Source organism: Sorex fumeus, unplaced genomic scaffold, assembly GCF_029834395.1.
Source record: "Sorex fumeus unplaced genomic scaffold, SorFum_2.1 ptg000002l, whole genome shotgun sequence".
Taxonomy (NCBI): Eukaryota; Metazoa; Chordata; class Mammalia; order Eulipotyphla; family Soricidae; genus Sorex; species Sorex fumeus.
Genome location: NW_026606059.1, coordinates 71537689 through 71547883, shown reverse-complemented (window position 1 = coordinate 71547883; position 10195 = coordinate 71537689). Strand labels below are relative to the sequence as shown.

At 37.5% G+C, this 10195-nt stretch overlaps 1 non-coding gene across 1 annotated transcript; it reads right to left on the bottom strand.

The window, feature by feature from the left end:
- Positions 1 to 3236: 3236 nt before the first annotated feature.
- On the bottom strand, positions 3237 to 3398 carry LOC130023360 (U1 spliceosomal RNA). The gene has a single exon (XR_008792459.1). It is a non-coding gene; the product is annotated as a U1 spliceosomal RNA (small nuclear RNA).
- Positions 3399 to 10195: the final 6797 nt, after the last annotated feature.

Here is a 10195-nt window from a genome sequence, read left to right as displayed (position 1 = left end):
CACGGGGAGCTTGCCAGGCTCTGCTAAGCTTGCAGTCTATATTTCATTAACCCCTACTGGTTGTTTGAGGTGAGCATTAGGACTTACAGCTGATCATTAAGGAATCTCAAAGTATCACTGTATCACTGTCATCCTGTGGGTCATCGGTTGCCTTGAGCAGGCCTCAGTAACGTCTCCTTCATCCTAGCCCTGAGATTTTAAAAAGTGCCACATCTGAGGCTCTTTCAGGGTCAGGAGAATGAGACCCATCATTGTTACTGTTTTTTGGCATATTGAATACGCCACGGGGAGTTTGCCAGATTCTGCCGTCGGGGCAGGATACTTTTGGTAGCCTGCCAGGTTCTCCAGAGTAAGACCTAGATAATAAGATGTCTCATGGCTGGGACCGTGCAAGCTTCCGGGAGCAGGGTCTCTGGGTCTTGGCCATTGATGGGATTACACGGTGCCGGGCAATTGGTGGATGTAACGCCTACATACTGGAAGATGGGAATCTGGGTGGAGGAGGCCCCAGTCCCAATCTGAGAGGCTTGGAGATCTAAGCCCCGGGTCCCGCACACCTGGGTTCCTCTACCGGTTCCTTCATGCGTGAGGCTAGTCCGAATGTGTGAAGAGTGGTCTTAAGCATGGCTGTGGCTGGAACCAGAGGTCTTCAGCTGCCGGGGCTCTGCTTGGGGTGGGGAGGGAAACTCAACCCACCCTTCTCCATGGGGCCCGGGTGAGGACAGCCAGGCGTGGAGGCAGGAGACTCTCAAAGTAAATCTCAAGGAATCTCAAAGTAAATTGTCCAAATCTCTGTATCTGTAGAAATGACATTCAAATTCCTACCTTTTTATGCCAAGGCTCAAGTTCTTTCTGGGCATTTTACTGCTTCCCGGGTAACTGTTAATGAGAACTGGCTTGATACCATGAGGTTAGTGATTCAAGGAAGCTAATGGATTTTTTGGCAAAAGAGTGGAGTCTTGTCATATTCTCATTCAAATTAATCAAATTCAGCTCTTCCATTTGAAAGAGAGAGAAAGGGGGGAGGGAGAGAGAGAAGCAAAGGGTAAGAGGAAATGGGAGGTGGGGAGGCGATTAATAAAGTGGGTATTTTCCTTCTTAGGCTTGGAGTTGAAATGAAATTGGAGAGATGAAGATGTGAATGTGGCATTTATTTCGTTCTCACATCTGAATTGCACATCTTTCTATGTTAGGGGAGACAAATATTTTTATACCACAGTTTTAATTACAAACTCAGTTCCTTTGGCATTCAACTAATGAAAAGCAACCAGAGCCAATGCTAGAAGGAAATGACCTACAGTGTGAATTAATCAGGAACTTAAGAAATTTCAGAGATAATTTGAACTATCGTCTTTCTAATATTATTATACTTGCAGATTTTCTCTAAAATTTTTTATCAGGATATTGTGTAAAAGATTCCAACACCTTTGTACACACGTAAATGTACAAAAATGAGTTTAGAGGGGTCTGTCTTTTACAATTTGCCAACAGGAAAAATGAAACCACAAAATATATTCTTCATAGTATTATTTAAAATAGTACCCTGCTCTCTTGGGCTAATACTGCAAAGATGAACAGCACATTTTAGAGGTTCTTGAGATAATGAGATTCAGATGAAGGCAGCGTAACACTAAATGGTGAGTCTTATTTTATTTTCAAATTGATAGTCTTTCAAAAGAGTCACAATGAAAACTATTATGCTGAGAACTCAGGATCACTAATTCAGAACTTGAAAATTCCTCTTAATTTTTATTAGGTATGTTTTGTGAAAATCTTTCATTTGTATTTTTAATTAAATTCTAGTAGGTTTAACTACATGTGTGAAATTCATCCACATATCAAATATTTGAGTGCTTTATAGGAAAACACTGAAAACAGCAAAAATTTACTAAGCAGTGGGAATGAAGGTCTATTTTCCTGACACATTTAATTACTCCATGAAAAACAACTCCTGTATGAGATAAACAATGTTTCTTGACTCTGGCATATATAAAATCTGATTGGGCAAATAACATTTCTTCGGTACGAATTTTTTGGATTTGGGCCATACCTGGTTGTATCCAGGGATTACACCTGGCTCTCACTCAGGGATTGCTCTTGGAGGGGTTCTAGAAACCATTTGGGGTTCTGGGGATGGAATCCTGGTCAGTAGTGTGCAAGGCAAGTACATGGTCTACCCACTGTATTACCTCTCTGACCCCTGTGTAGTGCTATTGTATTAAGCACAGCCATGTATTGCAAACATGTTAAACAGTATTTTAATTTTTAATTTAATAGCACATCAATTTTTACTCAAATATTGTATGTTTCAATTTCTGGAGTGTAATTTAGAATTTTAACCAATGAAAAGTTTTGTGGTTTGATTATTTTTTTAAAAAACAAAGTACCCATTGACTTCTATTTTCCAATTTTTCTAATTTTTAAAATATTTCTTCTACTCCCAAACCATTTAAGAAATTTCAAAAGAGCCTTAGTTGTTATTCATAATAAAGAGGTACAAATCAGTGGTTTCATAGTACAAATCAGTGGTTTTATAGCTTCCATATGAAGGAAACAAATCAGTTAACTTAAATAAGTATTCATGCCTTCATTACAATGGTCTTTATGTAAGCACTGTAGACTGAGCCTGCCTCCTATCTGTAAATATGAAAAATCCATGAAAAAATCCACAGTGAAATCCTTTCAGTCCTTCAATAGCTCATGAATGTTCATCAGAGTTACATCCATTTTAAATATAAGTGCAGAGGTTTAGTGGGTTTGGGGCAATTGAAGGAAAGATTAGCACCAGTAACATATTTATGAACAAAAATTCCATGAGTAAATGTATTTCCATAATGTAGGAATTAGCTTCTGCTTTTGGCTAGTACCATCATATGTATGTAAACAACTGGTACACCAATAAAAAGTTCAAAAACTGAACACTATAGGTGACATTATACCCAAAGAAATTAAAAAAGAACTTTCTTATTATCAAAAAGAAAACTCTAGAAAATTCAAATTCATTCATACACACACACAAACACACATACACACATAGTCTTTAGTTTTACAAATCACAAATCATTTACACGTTTACTAGCTCACTTAATTTGTGAATGCCTGTTGAATCTGTTATTTTCCTATAACACTATTTACGAATGATTTTATTGCTTTTGGAATACTACTGAATGAAAAATATAAACAGTGTTTCATAGATATCATCAATGTTTATTTTATTTATTTATTTTTTTTTAAATTTAACGAGCGTGAACGCAGTCCCCCACTACCACAAATTATGCAGTCGAGTTTCCCACATTTGGGGAAATCGCAGGGGTCAGCACATCCGGAGTGCAATGGATAAGCCTCGCCCTGGGAAAACCACCTTCGTGATCATGGTGTCTCCCCTGCCAGGTAAGTATTATCATCAATGTTTAAATATACGATCTTTAAGTACAAAATGAAAGAATACATACATCATTTCTGTTGTTATATAAATTTTAGCAAATATTCCTGATTTTTTCTCTTTCTTCTTTGATGTTGTAAAGGGCTGGAGCGATAGCACAGCGGGTAGGGCGTTCGCCTTACAAGCGGCCAACATGGCCAACCCGAGTTCGATTCCTCTGCCCCTCTCGGAGAGCCCGGCAAGCTACTGAGAGTATTCGATATGCCAGACACAGTAACAACAAAGTCTCCAATGGAGGCGTTACTGGGCCCGCTCGAGCAAATCGACGATCAACGGGAGGGCCTTTACCTTTTACCTTTACCTTTGATGTTGTAGAAATATAATCTATTTGTTTTTTCTCTATTTTTCTAAGAAATGAGAGTGAGAGTGGGAGACATGTTTATTTATGTAGGTAGCACTGTAGCACTGTCCTCCTGTTCATCGATTTGCCCGAGCGGGCACCAGTAACATCTCCATTGTGAGACTTGTTGTTACTGTTTTTGGCATATCGAATATGCCCCGGGGAACTTGCCAGGTTCTGCTGTGCGGGTGGGATACTCTTGGTAGCTTTTTTGGCTCTCTGAGAGGGGTGGAGGAATCGAACCCGGGTCAGCCACCTGCACGGCAAACGCCCTACCCGCTGTGTTATGTAGGTATCAAAAGGAAATTTTAATATAGAATTTCTTCTTTTTTACGCTTAAGAGATGAAAGAATCTACTGGTTCTTCTTAAAGGACTTATTGAATAATTCTTAAATTATGGATCTTATAGATGAAGCCATTGGCTTTTGAAATTTATAGCAAAAGAATCGGGTATGGAATTGTGACTTGAAGTATGTTATGTTGATTTCTCCCCTTCCCTTAAGCTTTCATTTTACGACAGAATTTACTAGAAATTATATCCAGGAATTATAGCCCTTTTTATGGTAAAGTCATATTCAGTTCAAGACATATTTTATTCCCATTTTCTCGAGTTCCCTCCTTATTATGGGTATGACATAGTGTTTTCTTTAAAAGATGGTGAGTGCATATTTCATAAGCTTCTTATTCATTATTCATACTATTAGAGTGGGGAGGAATTGCACACATGGAACATTCTCTCAGATGTCGTCCTTGAGTAGCATTTTGAATCTACACCTCAAAGGGTCCTTTTCAGGCAGGTCTGTGGTGGAGGGCGGATGGAGGCTACTGATGGTCTTCCTCAGATATGTTTTTAGAGTAATGCATTCGTGGGTTCCAAGAGTCACTGAAGTTTAATTTCTGGTTACCTGAAAGAGGCCAATAATGTTCTGCCATAAAGTAATTTTGTTGTTGTTGTTGTTGTTTGGATCACCCCCAAAAGTGTCAGTGCTTACTCCTGGCTCAGTGCTTTCTCCTGGCAGTGCTTGAAGGACTGTATGTGATCCTTAGGATTGAACCCGGGTTAGCCACATGCAAGGAAAGCATGGAACCTTTGATGCTATCTCTCTGGTTCCAACTGCCCAAAAAGAATTTAAAAAGTCAATATAGAACTTGAAAACTTTCACCCTAATATTGTTCTATATGTTTCAGAAGTAATTCCGGATGTCTGTAAATAAAACAATGCCTAGTTTAATTTTATGGGGATGTGTGTCCTTTATTTGCTTCTATATTCATACCTCTTGCAAGAACAAACAACTGATTTAGTTCATGAGTTAATTAATTTACATTGAAAGGCTGTGGGTACTTTGTAAGTGTTTAATTATAAAAATATGATAGCAAATTCCACCTCTTTTGAATTTAAAAAAATCTTTAATTCGTAAGCTATTTTTGAAGAACTCATTTGTGATGTCAAAATGACTTAACAGATTGTGTGCTAAAATGTACTATGGAATTTAAAAATAAAAGAAAGCCCTGGTATTAAATCTGGTATTAAAATATGATTATAATTTTTCCTGACTAATTTATGTAATTTTAGTTTTAACCGAAACATTTAATAGGAAAGTAAGCACAAAAGGACTTTGGAAGTAACCTCTTTCCATACCTCACTTCTGTTTTAGTCTGAGGTATGTTCACAGTTAATATTATCTCAACAGGAAAAAATGTACTGACATTAATAAGTTTAACTTGTCATGTAATTGGTAGTCATTATTAGAAAAAATAGCAAATACACATAATTTTAAATCTCTGTGTTTAATAACCTGCATTTAAATAACTTAGAATAGCAGTCATCTAATTCCAATTTCTCAATACAGGACCAAGATTTTTTTTTCTGCATGAAATAAAAATTGTGAGAATTCAAGTAAAATAGAAAAGGCAGAAGCAATTTCTGTATTGAGATTTATAGCCTGATATCCAGGAGCTGAAGGATTAAAAGTGGCTTAAATATTTTCTTAATAAATTGAGCTGTGTACATGGCACCCAAGAGGGAATGGGATTTTCATGTAATTAAGAACCTGTCAGTCTGGTATTTTGTGGATTGCTTTGGCAGGAGACAGCGTAGCCACCATTTAAATTGGTTAAAGATCTCTGAGTATATGTTGTGGGAAAATCTGTTTGTGTCTATATTTCTGTCTTTCTATTTCTCATTGTCTTTCAGTTAAGGAAGGTGAGGGCAGGAGCTAAAGATTTGTACTCAATTGGTTAAAGGAGATTTGTATATAGACCTATTAAAATTTGAGCAGAAAGCCTTTTGAAAAACTGGTGTGAATAAATGAGTGGGGGAAGAGAGATAGCCCAGGGGTCAGGCATGCATGTTTTGGTTTGGTTTGGTTTGGTTTGATTTGGTTTGATGTTTGGGTCACATCCAGCAGTGATCAGGGTTTACTCCTGGTTCTGTGTTCAGGGCTCACTGCCAGCACGGTTCTGGGGACCATATGTGGTGCCAGGTATTGAACCCAGGTCATCTGCATGTAAGGAAAGTGTCGGAAGTACCTCTCTAGCCCTGGCATGAGTGTTTGATCTCTCTGGTCCCGTTGGATGAATGTCACTGGGAGTGTTCCAGAACCAATCAGTCAATCAATCAATCAATCAAAATGCTTCATTCACAAAAGTTACACTTGCATATAGAAACACAAATAAATAACTGGAATGGTTTCAATTAAAAAATGAGAGAAAACAAATAATTATAAATGCTTTCTGCAGTCACCATTACCAAAATAAGGACTTTTATTTGACCATTTTCTCTTTTCCTATTTTAATATGGGGCTGGAGTGATAGCACAGTGGTAGGGCATTTGCCTTGAACACAGCCAGCCTGGCCCAGCCGGGTTCGATTCCTCCTCCCCTCTTGGAGAGCCCGCCAAGCTACTGAGAGTACCCGTGAGGTACTCGATATGCCAAACACAGTAACAAGAAGTCTCAAAATGGAGACGTTACTGGGCCCGCTCGAGCAAAATCGATCAACAATGGTAGGACAGTGTTTGACAGTTTTTAATATGAGGAAAATTAATAATCTTTGGAATGCTTGCATGACTTCTTAATTTAACTTCCTTTAATTATTTAAAAATATATTAGAAAGAAATGCTCATCATACTCCAGAGTTTTGAATTATTTTAAATACAATATATGGTGTAATCCACACAATATATGGTATAATCTATGGCTCATGATATTTTGTCATGTCTAATGCCTGAAGGTTAACTTTAGATATTTCAATCTTAAAATTAAGAAGCTGAAGAAGGAATGGGTAAACTATCTAGAACATTTTAACATACATTATCTAACAGACTCAGAAAAGGGCTAACTTTCAGGGTGTAGTCTAGCCATTGTTATAAATGAGGAAAAATGGTTGGGCAGTTCAACTATGCAGACTCAGATAGATCTCAATGACAGGATAAGTGAGTTAAGTGTGATAGTAACTCACACTGTGTTTGCAACAGCTACATACAGATAGAAAAAGTGAAATTGAACAGTCTTTAAATTTTTAAGTTTTCCACATCTGATTCCTGGTACATCAGCATTTAAAGAAAGACCTCTTGCTTTGCAATCTCAGAGCTAAATAGTTCACACTACTATGAGCTGTATTTCCCATGACTTTGATTAGCCTTGATTGTTGGATTGATTAGATAGTATCTCATTCCTCAAAAGTAGACAAACCACTCTAGCATCCAAAACTGCTGTTTGAGTAGAGGGAAATAGTCATTTCAAAGGACCTTAAAAATTTTGCAGGAAGATAATTGCCTGTGGTTCATCATGTGCTTTTTAGTCAATCTTTTGGTGGTGCTGGGGATTGAACCCAGGGCTTCATACAGGCAAGGTGGGCACTCCACTATTAATCCATATCCCTGGCCCATACCTGTATTTTATTGTGCAGCTGAGGTTGAAAACCTTGCTCTTAGTTCCCACCTCCAATGAGGCCACTTTTCTTTTGCAATTGCTTTGCTCTGTACTCAAGTGACCACAAATTAGATGAGATGGGTGTACCCAGAAGGCGAGAGAGGTTGGAGTTAACTCTCTATGTTGTTAGCAAAGAGAAACAGATAATAAGTCACTCTCACTTTTATTAATCTTTCTGAACTCCCTATTTTCCCCTTTTCTCCATTCCACATTCTCTTTTGCTGAGGTGCAGACTGAATAGGCATATACTTAATGCCAACCAAGGTGGGGGTCATAGAAAGACAACTGTATGTATATAAACCCAGTTTCACCTGCAAGTCTCCATCACGTTGTAAGAGAGGATAGTTCACAGCGATTCAATTTTTTTTTTTAAAAAAATACACTGTTCAATTCATACTAGGTATTTTTGAAAATCTGAAAACTGGCCAGTTTAGCAATAACTAATGAAGCACTTCTAACAGCAGCTGTGACATTTTATTCTAATCAGTGACAGCTCCTAACCAAGAAAGCTTGCTTAAATGTTTTCTCACAGGTTATGAAAGCATTCAGTTTGTACAACCCTGAGAAAAAGATCAGATCACAGTAAAATTAACTCAGTCAAATTGCTTATAGATCAAGAGCATCTTGATCTTCTCAGTTACATTTTAAAACAAAGGCTGTAGTACAGAATTGTCAAGTTTGTTTCACTGGATAAAAACTCACTTAACTGTTGTCAACTGAAGAGTTGGCTGCTTGCCACTATCATTCAAAGTTATTTCCATGTCAATCAGATCAGAGAAATGCAGGAAGTGATTTGTGTTCTTTTTTTTTAACAAATAGAATGCAAGATGCATTCTATCCAATTAGGGTTAATTTTTATAATATGTGATTTATAAATTTCTTTGCAAGAATTGTAAATCAGGCAGCAAAATTTTTGGCTGCTTTAAAATGTTCCCTTGGAAACCAAATTTTTCTCCAGATTCCTTCCAACTCCAAAAAATAAAGAGTTCTTTTCAAATATCAACAACGTTTTATAAATATGTGATTTTACAAATTCCTTCACTTTGGAATTTCTTTGGGCCATAGTAATATCAATCAATAGATTTAGGACAGATCTCTGATAACAATATAACCTTCTTGCAAAAATAATATTCTTCCTTCAGTACCAAACTTTCCTAGAGGGAAGAAGTAACCAAAACTCACTAGTTTAGGCAGATAGATTCTCTTAGGCTTCTGATTTGGAACAAAAGATTGGAGATTAAATGAAAGGAGAATCAAATGCCTGTGTCTACCCTAGAAAGACAGACTGGAGAAACCTGCTCTGGTTTCTATAGTGTTCACGGGAACCTCCCTTTGTTCTAAGTGGAATGCTAATTCTAAAGCCAAAGTTTACATTCCTGCTCACTCATGGAACACTTATGCTGTCTGACAAAACAAATGTTCAGCTTCTATATCCTGGGGGGAAGAATTAAGTCCCAAAGATGATCCTCCTCTTGGTACTATTTAAACAAGTCATAGGACAGATACAGAAATCGGAATAGGGAGAAATTTGGGGTTACAGTAATGTTAGCGCATGTGTAGACTAGATTGGAGGAACTAAGAAAAAAGTTTTCACTTCTTGTAAATGTCCAATTTGGACCTCGGATGTGTATTTATTTATTTATTTATTTATTATGTCTTTCTTCTCCCTGGTGTTCAAAAGTTTTATTGGCAGATGAAAGCCTGTATTGTAGAAAGAGAGAGAAATTCCTTGGGGGCAGTGAAACATAGCTCATAATGAGATGAAAGATGCCAGGGAAATGTTGAGGTCACAAGAAAAAAAACCCACCAATGTAATTTATTCATGAGTTAACAAGATGTGTTCGAAAGTATAGGAGAAGGAGCTGGGGAGATAGTACTGGAATTTGATCCTGGCACCACATGATCCCCTGAGCACAGCTGGATGTAGTCTTGGATGCCTCTGATTATTTCTGGGTGTGGCCTGGAAGCCATTGAGCATCACTGGTGTGGCCCTAGTCACCCCTGGCACCACTTTGGCCTCAACACTGAACTGCTAGTCTTTGCTTTGTTTGTGTATAGCTAGGAGGGTCCTTGAGCCAATGCTTGAGACCTTTCTCTCTCCCCCCACCTCCCACAGACGGATGTATAACAAGTTCAGTCATTTTAAATGATGATTTTCATTATAGTGGAGAATGTAAAGCAGAGGATTGATATCAAGTCTTTTTTTAGTAAAAAGAATTTTAAAATGTCTTATGTACTCTCATCACTGCTGTACAAAGGGCCAAGTTCATTTTTCTGTCTGTATGTGCAAATTTTGGATAACAGAACACATAGTTCAATAATTGGACTCAAAAATATTTCAGATCAAGCAACCAAGCTATTCCACATCCAGTCTTTCTAGATATTTATGGATATATTGAGAGAACACATCAATAATACAGCAGTCATTTCATCTAATATGTAACTTCATCATCATTTTAGTAAGGGAAATTAGCTTGTCTT